The 14,447-nt window shown below is 39.8% G+C and overlaps 1 pseudogene across 1 annotated transcript; it reads right to left on the reverse strand.

Annotated features, from left to right (window-relative positions):
• Positions 1 to 9,959: 9,959 nt before the first annotated feature.
• LOC309970586 (small ribosomal subunit protein uS2-like) lies at positions 9,960 to 10,714 on the reverse strand (annotated as a pseudogene). The gene has a single exon. The product of its transcript is annotated as a small ribosomal subunit protein uS2-like (transcript).
• Positions 10,715 to 14,447: the final 3,733 nt, after the last annotated feature.

Genomic DNA, 14,447 nt, shown 5'->3' on the forward strand with positions numbered 1-14,447 from the left:
TCTGTGTACTCGCCATCTCTGGTTAGTCTAAGTTCCCGCTAGACAATTTGATTTTAAATAACTATTTGGTGATTTTATGATTTCATCCAGACATTCATATACGTTAACACAGATAATCATATTGGCGATTCTGGGGGGGTGCCCAGCCTCTGATGAAGTGGTGATCTGGCAGTTGCCAAGCAGTGGCATCTGTTGGGTTATCAAATGAGCAGTCATTGTTAACAGCATGCAGACTGCTGATGCCTGCCCAGTAGCCACTGAGCATTTATTTGCTCATTACTGCTAAATTTTCTTTTGGTTTTCTTGGAGGTTGAACTCCCCACATTCACACCCAGTGATCATTTAGCAATATGTCTAATACATTTGTGTAAGTTCAAGGGAGAGTTCTATGTACTGAAGTAATCTGCATGCCAGACATTGGATTAGACACTTTACCTATCTCACTTAGATTTGTAGTCTAGGAAAGCAAGATTTAGAGATTGTGTGACTTGCATGTGGCCAATTAGAGCTAAAACTCAAAATCTAGTTCTGTGAATTCCAGGGATGTATATTTTTTCACAATGCAATGAATGATGGCTATTAAACCTTGATTGATAAATTTTATGCTTTTATCTTATGGTTAACAAATGTAAAAGTTATTAAAACATGCTCGTTTGAGTTTTCTACAGTACAGAAATGTAAAATGAAAAAGGACATTCCTTTTCATGGTCTGCACACAGAAGTAATAATTATTTGGTTTGCTGTTCTTCCAGACTTAGACATATACATAATTAAGCAAAAATGTGTTAATAGCTGACACTTGTCACTGTATACAAGCATTGTTGGAAGTGCTTTACCATGGATTAACTCTTAATCCTCACAGCGATCATATGAGTGTGGTAGGTACATACCCCTATTTTACGTGAACTGCACTGAGACTTGCCTCCTCCCTCCCACTTTGATGTAGACATTGTTTTTTTATAGCTACATACTAATCCATTGCATCAATACACTGTAACTTATTTAGCCAACCCTTATTGGTAGGTAATTGGTTATTTCTGATTCTTTATTATAGGTAAAGGTAGAGTTAACATCCGTATATATTTTGCTGCCTGTGTTGGTATTTCTGTGGGATAAATAGCTAGAAGTGGAATTATTGGGTCAGAAAACATGCACATTTAACATTTTGAGAAATACCATCAAAAAGATTGTGCCACTTTACAACTCCATCAGTAGTCAGAGTGCCTCTTTGCCTACACTCCCAACCAACACTGAATCCTTCAGTATTTTTGCCACTCTGATAGGCAAAAATTTATCTTTCTTTTCTTTGTTAATAAGAAGGAACATCTTTTCATATGTTTATTGGCCATTTTCATTTCCTATTGTGAATTGCATTTCCCCATTTTTTTTAAATTATGGAAGTATAAATGACTACCATCTCAGTGTACTTACCTCTTACACAAGACTGAAGAGAGACCCTTTTCTGCAGCGTTTCCTATCACATTCCACTGCCCACAGTTTAGTATACGTTCTTCTGATCTCCTTTCCATAATTTCCATGTGAATATACACATATAAATGCTGTTTTTACATAAATAGGATCATATATATGTATTCTGCAGCTTGCTTTTTTTTTTTTTGTCTCAGATCCTGAGGTCTTTAAATTTCTTTAATGGTTGAATAGTATTCAATACTATGAAAATACCATTATTTAACTATTCCCTTATTTTTTCTTTTGCTATTACATTGCCGAAGTAAAGATCTCTTTCATATCTCTTTGTGCACGTGTGTGAATATGTCTTTAGAATGGAGTATAAGGTAGATTGTTGGGACAAAGGGTGTGCTCTGGTAGACCCACCTTAGCCTTCCCAAAGGCCCTCATAACTTTCTATTTTCACCAACTGTATAGAAAGTGCTCATTTCCCCATATAGCCTTACCTACACTTGATAATTTTCATCTGATGGGCAAAAAAAAAAAAAAGAGGATCATTTTGCATTTCCCTGGTTAATGGTGAGGTTGATTACATATATTTATTGGCCATTTATAGTTTTATCATGGATTGTTTGTATCGTTTACCTGCTCTTCTGTTGGGTTATGTGTGGATATATGTTGTTTTTGTTCAGCATCTCTTTCCCCATCTTGTGATAACAGAATCCTTATTTATTGTGGGGAACCCATTCCCTGTGGCTTAGGTGAGTACATAACCAGGCCTGGCCCTCCTGAGTCCCACAGCTCCTTAGCCACAGTGATTAAAGAATGGGCATGTAACTCAAGCCAGGCTAAAGAAAGCCCTCAACAGAACTTCTGCTGGAACTCTTGGAAAGAACGCTCAACAGAGATCTCATGAACTAATGACTGTGTAAGCCTGAAAATTTGTACCATGTGGAGAGAGTCTGAGGGGAAACTCAGAGGCTAGCAGAAAGGAATGAGAACTAAGTTCTGATGTCAATTTTCTGGAGGCCCTAGATCCAGCTGTGCCTAAAGCCTGCCCTACCTCTGGACTTTAACGTTTTGTGAGCCAATAAAGTCCCTTTCTTGTTTAAGATAATTGAATTGGATTTCTGTCCTGATTAATATAGGTTATTTGTATTTTCATATCAATTTTTAGAAAACCTTTGTAATTTTAAATTCTAGACTTAATGCACTACATAGGTTAATAAAATTAGCATGGCGTTCCATGATTTGGCCTGTGTCAACCTCTGCCATTTGTTACTCTACACCACACACCACACACATGTACTTTAAATTCCGATAATAACTGAACATTGGTGTTGGCATTGTCTGTAGATGAAAAACTTCACACAATCGGGTCTTTGGCATTTCTCTTCTGTCCTTCCTACAGATTCATTAACTTGGGACTCAGACGGGATTACACTGCTGAGTCTATGCTGTACCCACTTCCAACCATTGCTCCTGGGGTGTTTCCCTGAAGCATCCCCTGTATGTGACCCTTGGACTTCCTCCCCATGGCCTCCACTCCCCTGCCTCCCCCCCGACAAGGTTCTCTGGAGTTCTCTTTTTTAAATTTTCAGGCCTGTGGATTTGAAGTTGCTCAGGTCCAAGAGTGTTCTGGGGTTTACATCTATTGATTTTGGAAACTATAGATGGCAGTGGAAAAAAAGGAAAGCATATTGTCCGACGTGATGAATGGTAAAGAGAAAATATATTGGGAAAGAAAGGATCACAAAACATCAAGGAGGAAGAGTATTGCAGTTTAGATAGGTTGTCCAGGGAAGATTTCACTGATAGTGAAATTTGAGAAAAGATACGAATGAGTATAAGGAAGTCCACGAGACTCTGGAGGAAAGATGTTCTAGGCATGGGAACAGCAAGTGCGAAGAACTTGATGTAGGAGCAATGCCTGATTTGTTCAAGAGACAGCAAGAAGGCCAGTGTGGCTGGAGCAGAATGAAAAGGGGGAAAGTAGTGGATGAAGCCAGAGAAATGAGTTAAGGGTGGAGGGCAGGGCCAGATCATGGAAGACCTGGTTAGCCATTGGTAAGGACTATGACTTTTACTTTGAATGAGATGGGAAACTATTAGAGGTTTTGGGCAAAGGAGTGTAATGAGTAGGTGCTGAGAATAGAACAAAGCAGTGTCTAGCTATCTCGTTTCTTTAAATTCTTAAAAAATATAATGCTATAATATAACTATTAATATATAAACTAATATATAATAGGAAAAGTTTATAAATAGAAATCACCCCAAAAGTCACCCATGAGTCCACATAGTAACAGCCCATTAACATTTTTATGTTCTCTCTACGCCTATATTATTCTCTATATACCTATCCCCATCTATACCTATTATACCATGTTTAAAACAGAAAGAAAAATCTAGAAAACAGTAAACAAAATGTCCGTATCTTGGTTTGCTAATCTTAGTGCCTCTTTCCTCTTAACTTTGGATCAACTGTGCTTCTGCCTGAGGCTAGCATCTTCATTGGATCTAAGCCACCCTCTCACACCTACTCAAAGGCATATCCCAATAATCCTCACCTCTTGCATTATCAAATTTTCCTCTCCTGAATTGTTTAATTAGCATGCAAACATACTTTTTAAAAGTCACTCACATAGCCTTCAGACCAAGATGACTAACCTGCCTGAACAAGTACAATACCAGACAAAATATATCAGAAGCAAAGGATGGGAGAGACGTGATCCCTGAAATGGGAAACATGAAGCAAACTTGGGTTCCCTCAGTTTACTGCCTGGAGAGAGTTTCTAGGCTACAGCACAGGGAGGGAGAACTCAAGCAGAGCTTGACCGTATCCCTAAGTTGAGATGATGGAGCAAGGCGCCCTGAGAGGCCAAGATTGGCAGGGCAGAGTACCAAAGAGGAGAGACCTAAACGCTGGAGGTCTGCAGAGGGTCCCTCACAAGTATTCAGTTGATTGCTGATGAACACCTGTGTAAAGAAACTACCTGAGGTGGGGGAAAGAATCATCCAGAAGAATTAGGGGGGAAAAAAATCACTGGAACTCACAAAGTGCCAGTAATAGTACCATCGGCGAGGGCAGAAAACCTCCTAAGTCACAGGACGTCAGAGCAATGGCTCTCAAACGATGGCGGTTTTATGCCCCGCCCCACCCCCGCCAAGAGACAATTGGTAGTATCTGGAGACATTTTTGGTTTTCATAACCAGAGAAGATGGGCTCTACTGGCATCTACTGGATAGAGGCCAGAGATGCTGCTAAACATCCTACAATGAATTATCCAGCCTTAAATATCAATAGTGCTGAGGTTGAGAAACTCTGGGTTCGAATAGTAGAGTCTTGCCTGCATAGGAGAAAAAAATGAACCCTAGACTAAACACTGCCTGAAAGATACTTAATAGCAAGACCTAAGAGGGTAAAACTGCCCAAGTAATTTAAACACATCCCAGAACAAAGCTCAAGAATATATATATTAAAAATATTCAGTACCCTACAACATACAATACAAAATGACTGGCATCCAATCAAAAATTGGATAACTCATAAGTCATGCAAAGAAACAGGAAAATACAACCCATAATAAGAAAAACCATTCAATCAAATTGACCCAGAAATGACAAAGAATTAGACAAGCTCATTAAGACAATTATTAAACTATTCCATGTGATCAAGAAGCTAGTGGAAGTATTGAACATGCTCAGTAGCAACATGAAAGCTATAAAAAAATCAACCGAATTAAGCTTTTAGAGATAAAAACTGCAATGTCTGAGATTTTAAAAAAATGCACAGATGGGATTAACTGTGGATTAAACATAATAGAAGAAAAGAATTAAAAAAATCATGGTAGATAAGACATAACAAAAGAAACCATCCAAAATGAAAAATGGGCAAATAAAACACTAAGAAAAATTGAACAGAGCTGTAGTACAACTTCAAGCAGCCTAATATGTGTAAGAGTAATTAGAGTTCCTGAAGGTGAGGGGAGGGAGGAGGAATAGCGAAATATTTGAAAAAAGTAATCTCTGGGACGCAGCTCTTATTGGTAAATTTTTAGTAATGAAATACTTATACTAGAAAAAAGAAGTCTCAATTTTTTGAGACTTCAGCTTCCACCTTAAGAAACCAGAAAAAGAATAAATTAAACCCAAAGTAAAGAGAAGAAAGATTAGATTGGAAATCAACAAAATAGAAAACAGAAAAACAGGAGAAAAATCAATTTCTGTACTCTGTTTAAACCAAAAGCTAACTTTTAAAAAAGATTAATAAAATTGATAAACTTCCAGCCAGACTGATCAGGAAAGAAAAAAAGTTGAAGATACAAATTATAACAGGAATGAGAGGTGTGACATTACTGTATATTACACAAATTCTTCTCCACATAAAGAGTGATAATCAATGGGAATTCCCTGGCGGTCCAGTGCTTAGGACTCAGCGCTTTCACTGCCGTGTCCCAGGTTCAGTCCCTGGTTAGGGAACTGAGATCCCGCATGCAAGCTGCATGGTGTGGCCAAACAAGACAAAACAAAAGAAGAGTGCTAATCAACTTTGCTAACCTCCATATTGCTGATTTCAATATTCATTTATCACTTATATTGCTTGAGCCATCAGCAGTATTTTGCATAATTGATGTATTTTCATTTGGCTTCAAGAAACAACATGCTTGGTTTTTCTCTACCTCATGGGACATTTCTTTTCAGTCTCGATGCTGGTATTTCCTCACCTCTCTGGACTTCAGTATGTTGGAGTGCCTGAGGGCTCAGTGTTCAAATCTCTTCTTTTTTCTACCTATGTTCACTTCCTAGGTAATCTCATCTGGTCTTAGATCTTTATTACCTAGGACTCCAAAATCTATATTTCAGCCTAGATCTCTTCTCTGAACTACAGGCTCATATATCGCTTTGCCTACCAGACATCTCCACTTTGATACCTGCTTTAATCTGGGTTCCTAAGAAAACAGCATAAAATTAAACCTTATTGTTAATACTTTATTGGGGTGATGCAATCCCAGAACAGGATGACTGAAGGTAAATGGGCGGTGAAGCAGGGAAAAGAGAGAACAAACACAGGTGGGTGTTACTGAGTGTCTACAGCTTAGGCACAGCTGTTTGCTTAGTCTCACTGACTATCTTCAGAGGGCAAATGGCATGAACTATGTCATCTCACCTCACCATGGGGTAGGAGGAGGGAGAAGAATTTTCTGCAGGCTCCCCTCGCTCGCCCTCTGGTCAGTTTCCACCACAGAACATCAATTCTACACTTCCATGTGCACCATTCAGCCTCTCCAGCAGTCAGGTTCCAAGACAATGCAATAGCACAGGAGGAGTGGCAGGCAAGAGATCCAGCGGGAGTGAGTTGCTCCCTCTGCCTGCAGCCTGGTGGGCCTGCAACCTCAAGGGTTGGTGCAGGCAGTCTTCTTAGAGGGTCATCAGTATCACAGAGCAGAATCTCTGGCCCTGCAAATAGGAAGAGGCTTATAAACTGGGCTTGGTACAGTGACTAATTAGGCATCTTAAACCCAACATGCCCCCATCAAATTTTTAATTGCTCCCCAAACATGTTCTTCTTGTAGTCTTCTTCATCTTAGAAAGTGGCAATTTTGTCCTCCCAGTTGGTCAGGCCATAGCCTCCCTGATTTCCTGCTTGCTCTGCTTCACTCAGCTCTCCCCACAGCATCCAGATCATGTTCAGACTGTGTCACTTCTCTGCTCAAAATCCTCTTCCTCCTCGCTCCGTTTGAATGTCAAAGGGGCATTGTGTCTGTAACTTACTCAAACAATTCAGGGAAAACTTAACATATCTAGATATAGATATATCTGGGCATATAGCATAAGTAGATAGAGAATTATAAAGCAAATGTGATAAAATAATACTTGGGGAATCTGGGTGAAGCAAATATAGGAATTCTTTGTTCTGTTCTTGCAATTTTTCTATAAGTTTGAAATTATCTCAAAATTCAAAGTTAAAGAAAACTTAATGACCCCGAAAGGGAGAGAGTGAATTACTAAAGGAAAATCAGGTAAGGTGCTGTTATCAAGAAAGCTTGGGGCAGGGAGAGGGAGAAGGGAATATTGAGAAAGCAGTTATAAATATCCCCTACAGCCATATTTAAAAAGAAGATGAAGAGCTATGTTTATGGATGTGTAAAATATTTATGATAGGGCTTCCCTGGTGGCACATGGTTAAGAATCTGCCTGCCAATGCAGGGGACACGGGTTCGAGCCCTGGCCCGGGAAGATCCCACATGCTGCAGAGCAACTAAGCCTGTGAGCCACAACTACTGAAGCCCACGCGCCTAGAGCCCATGCTGTGCAACAAGAGAAGCCACCGCAATGAGAAGCCCGCGCACCGCAACGAAGAGTAGCCCCCACTCGCCGCAACCAGAGAAACCCCGCACGCAGCAATAAAGACCCAACACGGCCAAAAATAAAACAAATAAATAAATTTATTTAAAAAATGTTTATGATACAACAATGGGAAAATTTTCATTTGCCATCATCAATATCATTTTTGGAAAAAAGTACACAAATATATATGTAGAATGGCACTCATCAAAATACTAAGTTTGCTAAGTAGACTTCTGGAGATAAATGACTTTTATCTTTATTCTTTTACATAGTATCTTTTTTTTTTTTAACAGCAAGCTAGCAGCACATTTATAATCAGCAAAAAGAAAAAAAATCAATAAAAGTTAAAAAAAATTTTCATTTAGATCATGGGTCAGCAAACATTTTCTGTAAAGGGCCAGATAGCAAATATTTTCAGCTTTGAGGGCCACACAGTTTCTGCTGCAACTCTGCCTTTATAGCAGAAAGCAGCCTTAGATAACTCACAAACAAATGGGTGAGGCTGTGTTCTATTAAAACAGTGGCTGGCTGGTCTTCCTGCAGTAGTTTGTAGACCCCTGATTTAGAAGAATACTTTTTCCCTAAAGCATGGCTTACAGGAAAGGAATATTCTCATTCTTCTGGAATTTTCTATAGGGCCCCCTTGACCAACTGACAGTCTGGGAATTCCACTGGCCCCATGTAATTAGCTATATTATTGAGTAAGCTGACTAAATAAAATTTAATGAAAGCATTTAAACAGAACCACATTTATAAACAAACAACAAACACCTTGTCTGGAGAAGTGTAGTGTAAGTGATAAATATGCATTGTATGATATTGTAGATAATTAGATTCAGTCTGCCTGCCACTGGATCCCAACTGTTGGAAAGAGATTCCTTTTAATGTGCCCTGGAGGCTCGGATGCAGCTGCCTGACAGCTGGAGTGATCAAAGGCCTGAAAGGCATCCTAGGGAGGTGCGGAGGAATGCGTTGTGCCAAAATCCTTGGGAAAGCCATGCGTCCTGGTCTAGTTCCAGGAAGGAAATCTTCTTCTGTAAGGAACATAATCCACAGCTTCCATAAAATTAGTTGGGTAGTGTATTGTCTTTTTCTTTTACCTTGAAGAGATTGTGTAAGATTGCTTTATTTCTTCCTTTAATGTCTGGAACTTTTCCCTGCTGAGATATATGGCTTGGACTATTCTTGATGGGAAAAATTTAAGTTACAGATGATTTCCTTTTTTTTTTTCTTTTTGGCCACCCCGGCAGTGAAGGTGCCACATGCTAACCACTGGACCACCAGGGAATTCCCAATAATTTCCTTAATAGACACAGAGCTATTTAGATTTTATATTTCTTTTCTTTTCTTTTCTTTTTTTAAAGCCATTGAGCTGGACATTTTATTTTAAATTAATTAATTAGTTTAGTTTTGGGCTGTGTTGGGTTTTTGTTGCTGCACACTGGCTTTCTCTAGTTGCGGTGAGCAGGGGCTGCTCTTTGTTGAGATGCGCAGGCCTCTCATTGCGGTGGCTTCTCTTGTTGTGGAGCACGGGCTGTGGGAGCGTGGGCTTCAGTAGTTGTGGCTCTCGTGCTCAGTAGTTGTGGCTCGCGGGCTCTAGAGTGCAGGCTCAGTAGTTGTGGTGCACGGGCTTAGTTGCTCTATGGCATGTGGGATCTTCCCCAACCAGGGATTGAACCCGTGTCCCCTGCATTGGCAAGTGGATTCTTAACCACTGTGCTACTGGGGAAGTCCCAGATTTTATATTTCTTATTGTGTTAATTTTGGGTAAATTTTATAATTTTTTAGGTAAAATTATGAATCATATCCTTTATATTACACTTGTAGTGGCTGTAGATCTGTGCTGATGGCCACTTTTGCATTCCTTACGTTGACAAAAGGGACTTCTCTCTGTTTCTTGATCAGTTTTGCTGGGGGATTGTCAATTTAATTCTTTCTCAAAAATGAGCTTTTGGCTTTTCTTTTTTAAAATGTGTGCTTTCTATTTCATTAATTCATGCTCTACTATTTCCTTCCTTCTATTTTCTTTCTGTAAAGAAACTGTTGATTTTTCATCAACTTCATTTCCATTTTCTCTTTAAGGGCTATGGGAGAACAGCTTAAAGCCAATCAGTGGTCGTCCCTCCCCATTCAGTGTCCTGAGCAGTGGGAGCTGCAGACCAGTCTTCAGGAGGGAACCGCTGAATAGGCATACAGGGGACCTACACATCTGCAGACCAGTCTGGGATCTCAGGTTGAATAGCAGTAAACTCAGGAGTTAGAGCCCTCCATTCGCACTGAAATTCCTCCTTGGTCACAGGCTTTTCAGCAGTGGTCTGCTCTTCCTTTTCAGTCTCTTCCAGGTGTGTGTGGAAGTAGAGATCAGGCATGACCTCCCGTGGGTGTCCACGGGCGACGGTGCCACGCATGTGCAGAACTTCCAGGGTCAGCACCCACCATCTCGGACCCCCTGAGGGAGCTCCCTTGTTGCTGTAGGGAATGGCAATGCCCGCAGAACACAGAGTTGAGTCTGTGTTACACAGAGCAATGGTGGGCAGGTCAACATAAGACACCTGTGTGAGAGGCTGGTGGGCAGCCCTGCGGTCAGTAACCACCAGAAGTCTCTGCTCCTGGAAGGCTGCCTGGATCTGGTGAGTAAAGCTTCCAGGAGTGACACAGTCAGCAGTAGGAGTGGCTCCAGCGGCAGCAGCAAACTTCAGCACAGCTTGCTGGCCGGTACTTCTGGAGGACACTGACATCAGTTGAGTTTTCAGTGGCATCAATGGCACAAGCTCCCAGCAGAACCCTCTGCCAGATTCTCTTCAGATTTATGAGGCAGATGCCATCACTTTTCCTTTTGTAGAGGCACTGCTCCATTTGGAAGTCAAGGCTGGTGTCACCCTAAGTGGGTTCCTTATGTAAGGAATTTGAGGACCTCCTCTTCCTTCATTTGCAGGACATCAAGGGCTCTGGACATTGTGAATATTTCTCTTTAAGTTATGATGAGAAACCAGAACAACGCTTATGGACCTCATCCTACTTTCTTTAGATTTACTTGCTATTCTTTTTCTAACTTCTTGTGATGGATATGCAAATCATTGAATTTTAGCCTTTTTCCCCCCTAATAATATCACTATTATCCAGATAAAAATATATTCTAATTTCTATTGTGCTTTCTTCCTTTACCCATGGGTAAGTTAAATTGTTTTTCTTAATTTCCAAACATTTGGGAATTTTTTTAAGTGTGTGTGTTATTGATTTCTAGCTAATTTCATTGTTATGTGAAAACATGTGCTAAGTCTGTGCTGTCCAATATGTAGTCACTAACCAGATGTGGCTATATAAATTAATTAGAATGAATAAAATGTAGTTCATCAGGCACACATTTTAAGTGTTCAGTAGCCACATGTGGCTAGTGACTACTGTGTTGACTATGGTGTCTATTGTATTGAACAATGCAGGTAGAACACAGAAAATTCTATTGCACAGCCCTACTCTAAACGATTCAATCTGATGAAATTTGTTGAGGCTTGCTGAATATACAAACCCACATATGCTCAGTTTTGGAAAATGTTCTCTGTGCACCTAAAAAGAATCAAGGTTTCTGTCATTGTTGGTTGTACTGTTATCTAATATGTCCATTAGGTCATTTTGTTAATCATATTGTCCACATATACTATATTCTTAGACATTTTTTCTGCTTGTCCTCTTTTACTAAGGGAGTTGTGTAAAAGTCTCCTAGGATTGTAGATTTATCTCATTTTAGTTTTGTCAATTTTAGTTTTATATACTTTGAAGCAAAATTATTAGATGTATACACTTTTAGAATATTTCTATTTTCCTGGTAAATTGACTCATTAATAGAAATGTCCCATTTTATCTCTAGTAAGACTTTTGCTTTAAAGTCTACTTCTTGTTTGATATTGGTACAGCGATTAGCACCTTTCTTTTGGTTAGTGTTTGAATGCAGTATCTTTTTTCCATACTTGTATTTTAAATTTCCTGGATTCTGGTAGTTGTATCTCAAGTAAGTATTACATGATTAATTTAAAAAATTCTAGTCAAGAATCTTTGTCTTGTGTCCACTTGCATGTAATATAATTACTGGTGTATTTGGGCTTACATCTGTCATGATCCTATGTGTTATCTATTTGTCTTGCCTATTTATATTCTTTTTCCCTTGCCTTCTTTGAGATTAATCAACAATTTTATTTATTTATTTATTTATTTGCGGTACGCGGGCCTCTCACTGTTGTGGCCTCTCCCGTTGCGGAGCACAGGCTCCGGACGCGCAGGCTCAGTGGCCATGGCTCACGGGCCCAGCCGCTCCGCGGCATGTGGGATTTTCCCGGACCGGGGCACATACCCGCGTCCCCTGCATTGGCAGGCGGACTCTCAACCACTGCGCCACCAGGGAAGCCCTAATCAACAATTTTTATTTCTCCATTTTACTTTTTGTTAATTTGTTAGTTATATTCCTCTTTTACTCTAGCGATTACAACATGCACCCTTGGTTTATTAGAACCTAATATAAATTAGTACTTCTACAATCTCTCTGAGAATGTATTTAGTTCCTAACTTTAGGCATTATTATCTTTTCTTACAGTTAATATTCATTTACATTTACCTTCAGATTTACACTTTCCATGGCTCTTCATTTCTTCCTAAACTGTTTTTTCCTTGTGCCTGAAGAACTCCTTTTAGTATTTTTTGTTTGAGTATGTGGGCAATGAATTCTCTCATTTTTGTTTGTCTGGAAATGTCTTCACATTGTCTTTGCTTTTGAAAGTTATACTTCCAAGATATTTCTTCTTATTTCTTATTATCTTCTGGCTTTATGTTGAGAAGTTAAACCTCAGTCTATTTGTTGTTTATTTGAATATAATGTTTTTTCCCCTTTTTTCGATTTTTCTCTTTCTTTGTTTTTGTTAGGTACTATGATGTCCCCAGGTATACTTTTCTTTGTAGTTTTTGTTGTCTGTGGTGCTCCTTTAATGCATGATTTGATTATTCATGAGGGTTGGAAAATTCTTGACCACTCTTTCTTTAAATATAGCCTTTGTTCCATCATCTCTTATTTCATTTTGAGACTCAGATATGTGTATGTTAGGCCTTTTTTTCCATATCAGATATGATTCCTGGGCTCTTTGCTGTATCTTCTATAATTCTGTTTCCCTCCATGTTTCAGCCTTCATGTTTTCTACTTATGTAGCTTTCACTAACTCCCATTTCAGTGTATCCAAGCTGCTAGGTACTTCATGTAAGTGGGATGATAAGATATTTGTCCTGTGTCTGGCTTATCTCACTTAGCATGATGTCTTCAGTGTTCCTCCATGATGTAGTGTATGTCAACATTTCTTTTCTCTGTAATGCTGAGTAATATTCTATTGTATGTATACACCACATTTTGTTTATCCATTTATCTGTCAATGGACATTTAAGTTGCTTTCAGCTTTTGGCTATTGTAAATAATGCTGCTATGAACATCAGTGTACACATATTTGAGTCCCTTCTTTCAATTATTTTGGGTATACACCCAGAAGTGGAATTGCTGGATCATATTGTAATTCAATGTTTACTTTTTAAAAAAGAATTAATTAATTAATTTTTGGCTGTGTTGGGTCTTCGTTTCTGTGTGAGGGCTCTCGAGCGAAAGCGGCAAGTGGGGGCCACTCTTCATCGCGGTGCGCGGGCCTCTCACTGCCGCGGCCTCTCTTGTTGCGGAGCACAGGCTCCAGACGCGCAGGCTCAGTAGTTGTGGCTCATGGGCCCAGTTGCTCCGCGGCATGTGGGATCCTCCCTGGGCCAGGGCTCGAACCCGTGTCCCCTGCATTGGCAGGCAGATTCTCAACCACTGCGCCACCAGGGAAACCCTATGTTCACTTTTTTGAGGAACCACCATACTGTTTCCTACAGTGGCTGCAACATTTTACATTCCCATCAGCATTGTGCAAGTGTTCCAACTTCTCCACTTCCTCACCAACAATATTATTTCCTTACTTCCTTCCATCCCTCCTTCCTTTCTTTCTTAAATAATGGCTATCCTGGGCTTCCCTGGTGGTGCAGTGGTTGAGAGTCCGCCTGCAGATGCAGGGGACACGGGTTCGCGCCCCAGTCCAGGAAGATCCCACATGCTGCGGAGCGGCTGGGCCCGTGAGCCATGGCCGCTGAGCCTGCACGTCTGGAGCCTGTGCTTTGCAACGGGAGAGGCCACAACAGTGAGAGGCCCGCGTACCGCAAAAAAATAAAAATAAAAATAATAATAATAATGGCTATCCTAATGATCAGTGATGTTGAACATCTTTTTATGTGCTTTTTGACTATCTACATACCATCTCTGGAGAAATGTCTATTCAAACCATTTGACCAATTAAAAAATCTGGTTGGTTTTTGCTGTTGTTGAGTTGTAGGGGTTCTTTATATATTCTGGATATCAATCCCTTATCTGATATACGATTTTCAAATATTTTCTCCCATTCCATTGATTGCATTTTCATTCTGTTAATAGTGTCCTTTGATGCACAAAAGTTTTTAATTTTGATGAAGTCCAATTTATCTATTTTTTCTTTTGTTTCCTATGCTTATGTTGTCATATCCAAGAAATCACTGACAAATCCAATTGCATGAAGCTTTCCTTAATGTTTTCTCATAAGAGTTTTGTAGTTTTCCTCTTATGTTTAGGGAAGTCCCCTTTGATCCACTTTGAGTTA

Source organism: Leucopleurus acutus, assembly GCF_964270905.1.
Source record: "Leucopleurus acutus genome assembly, chromosome: 13".
In the NCBI taxonomy this organism is placed as follows: domain Eukaryota; kingdom Metazoa; phylum Chordata; class Mammalia; order Artiodactyla; family Delphinidae; genus Leucopleurus; species Leucopleurus acutus.